This window comes from Acomys minous, assembly GCF_964271855.1.
Source record: "Acomys minous genome assembly, chromosome: 8".
NCBI classification, from domain to species: domain Eukaryota; kingdom Metazoa; phylum Chordata; class Mammalia; order Rodentia; family Muridae; genus Acomys; species Acomys minous.
In genome coordinates this window covers 119,304,915-119,308,120 of record NC_140489.1, presented here as the reverse complement: position 1 = coordinate 119,308,120, position 3,206 = coordinate 119,304,915, and the positions used below count along the sequence as shown (strand labels likewise).

General features: G+C 44.9%; 1 pseudogene across 1 annotated transcript; it reads right to left on the bottom strand.

The window, feature by feature from the left end:
- Positions 1 to 988: 988 nt before the first annotated feature.
- On the bottom strand, positions 989 to 1,828 carry LOC311603101 (high mobility group protein B1-like; annotated as a pseudogene). The gene has a single exon. The product of its transcript is annotated as a high mobility group protein B1-like (transcript).
- Positions 1,829 to 3,206: the final 1,378 nt, after the last annotated feature.

Here is a 3,206-nt window from a genome sequence, read left to right as displayed (position 1 = left end):
TATTTATTTATTATGTATATAGTGTTCTGCCTGCATATAGATCTTCAGGCCAGAAGAGGGCATCAGATCTCATTATAGATGGTTGTGAGCCACCATGTGGTTGCTGGGAATTGAACTCAGGACCTTTGGAAGAGCAGCCAGTGATCTTAACCTCTGAGCCATCTCTCCAGCCCCGCTTTTTTTTTAAATAAAAAAATTGTATGTACTTAGAAGCATTCAGAATCTCAACAAGACAGCTGCAATTTTTTTATTTTAATTTTAATTTTGCAACTACAGAGTGATATTCAGTTAACAGAACAACAATTATCTTTGTATAAGCTGCATCACAGACAACTGAAGATGGAAAACAAAACAAAACCAAAAAAGAAAACAAAAACCTACTGTTCCCGTATATAACTAATTTGTGCTGTGCACCAACAAGAACCTGCTTTAACTTTTCAGTCCAATTTACAAATCCCAGACTGTACTAGGCAAGGTCAGTGGCCATTGACAATACCACCAAGACAGGGCTAGCTAAAAACACATTCGGTAGTGTGTTAACTATACAAAAAAAAAAAAAAAAAAAAAAAAAAAAAAAAAAAGAAGACACTGTATATATATATATATATATATATATATATATATATATATATATTTTTTTTTTTAAATCTTACACAGCCCTCATTTCAACGTTTTTCTTTAAAGGGAGTGAACTGTGTATAGAAAGAGTTGAATGCTTTATAGACAAGGGGAAAAAACTGTGCTAGAACCAACTTGTTCATCGTCTTCTTCCTCATCCTCGTCTTCTGTGGGAAGGATTGTAAGCTTTGTCACAGGTGAAAGCAGTCTTGGCAGGCTTTGCCCTCGGACACAGCATGGATACTCCCTGAGATTAACCTTGAGATAGACTGGGAATTCAGGAAGCCGACCAGGGGACTCCACCTGGACTACTGTGCTTTTAGTCGACCCTCGATGGGAGGAGGAGACCGGCCCTTGCACGAGAGAGACAGGCAGGTGGAAAGAACGAGACGTGCAGCAGGTTCAGACTGGGCTTGAGCGCACATGGGATCAGGAAAAGGATCAGCGAACAGGCTGGACCAGCGCGCAGGCCAGAGATACCTAGGGGCTCGTCCTGTGGAACGGATACCGGAAGGTTCACTCTTTTTTCCCTTTAACCTCTATTCCCTCTTGTGTAAGCTAGTTGGGTTGTATAATAAAGTTCAATTGCTAAGAAACAGAGCCAACAGTCTTCCTCTTCCTCATCCTCTTCATCCTCCTCCTCATCTTCCTCTTCCTTCTTTTTTCTTGCTCTTTTGGGCCTTGGCCACCCCCCTTTTCACTGCATCAGGCTTTCCTTTAGCTCTGTAGGCAGCAAGATCCTTCTCACACTTCTCCCTCAGCGTGGCCGCCTCTTTCTCACGGGGCTGCTTGTCGTCCGCAGCTGTGTCGTTCCACGTCCCTCCTAGTGTCTTTGCAACACCACCAGTGGATAAGCCGGGGTGTTCTCCCTTGATCTGGGGGCGGTACTCAGAACAGAACAAGAAGAAGGCCGAAGCAGCCTCTTGGGTGCATTGGGGTCCTTGAACTTCTTTTTGGTCTCCCCTTTAGGGGGGATGTAGGTTTTCACTTCTCTTTCATAACTAGCCTTGTCAGCCTTTGCCCTGTCTTCAAATTTCCCCTTTTCCTTAGCAGACATGGTCTTCTTCCTCTCTGAGCACATCTTAGAGAACTCTGAGATGCTGACAGAAACATCCGGGTGCTTCTTCTTGTGCTCCTCCCGGCAGGTTTGCACAAAGAATGTGTATGAAGACATTTTGCCTCTCAGCTGCTTAGGATCTCCTTTGGCCATGTTTGGTTGATTTTCCTCTGCGAGGCTCAGAGTCGCCCAGAGCTGGTCCGTCTTGTACTTGCCCCCGGCGCTGTCTCTATGGCGCTCAGTGTGCTGCCGGTGATGTTTTTCTTTATCTGCTTGAACTATATGCTGACTTTATTGTCACAAATATTTATTTATTATTACCTGACTTCTCTCCTTGTTGTAAACCACAGTTTCTTCTTCCTTATAGGCCTAACATTTTTAGTTTTCTTTAATGTGCCTTTTTTTTTTTTGGTTTTGTTGTTTGTTTTTTCATCTTGTTTTGTGGTTTGCTTGTTTGTTTGTTTGTTTTGAGACAGGCTCCCTCTGTGTAGTCCTGATCCACCTGTAGTCACAGTGATCCACCTGCCTCTGCCTCCCAAGTGCTGGGATTAAAGGTGTGGGCTACCACACCCGGCCTGTGCCATGCTTTTGTTACGATGCTCAACTCAGGTCATCAGAGTCTATTCCCAGAAGCCCATTCAGAGTCAGAGTCCAGAGTCGATGCAAAAGCAAAGGTATTTTAATTGAGCCGACACGTCTGGGTCCATCAAGCTCAGAAGAGTTGAGGGACCCCAGGGAGCAAAAGCAGTGGGTTTAAATACCCTTTATAGAAGCATAATTCAGCAATAGCAATTAGTACAAACCTAACTGGCTAACAAAATTAACCTCTAAGGGGATTGGGTAAATTGAATGGGGCACAGGAAGGAGTGAGGGAGCAGCCCAGAGGGGAGGAGGGGCAGCCTGGAGGCCGTTGGCCTTAGCATATGTCAGGGTGAGATGGGGTGGGCAAGAAGGTGTGGTTATTCTAGGAACTATCTTGAGCTAGTAGGTTCCGAGTAGGGTGGGGTAGAAGCAATGGGGTCCAGCAGTAGAACATTTTCTTAACTTGTCTCAGTTTGGCATAGATATTTAATAAAGGTTTAGCAATGGCTGCATTCCAGCTAACTCTGGCTGACCTGAATTCTTCAACGTTCCTTTAAAAAGTCTTCCTTCCGGCAGGCAACTGAGTTACCTGAGCCTTTGAGGATGGTTTGCAGCTTTGGTAGCTCTTCTGCCAAGATGTGGTCCTTCCACGGTTTCTACCAACTGACGCAGGAAGCACTGTAGCCCCACTTCGCCTGCCAGCCTCAAATGTCTTAGTCCCTTGTGACCCTGAAGAACTTTCCAGCTTTTATATTCCTGATAATTCTTATCCTCCTGAGCTTTCCCCCCATTCGTGTTCAGGTGGGTGTCCCAAAACACAAACAAGCTTATGGGGAATGTGTGGGAAGATTTTCTCAGTACAGTGCCTTCCTCTCTGGTTTGTGACATGCCTCAGCTGCCTCAGCTTGCCTACCCTCAGATTTCTGTCTCAGCACAGTGAGACTCACCA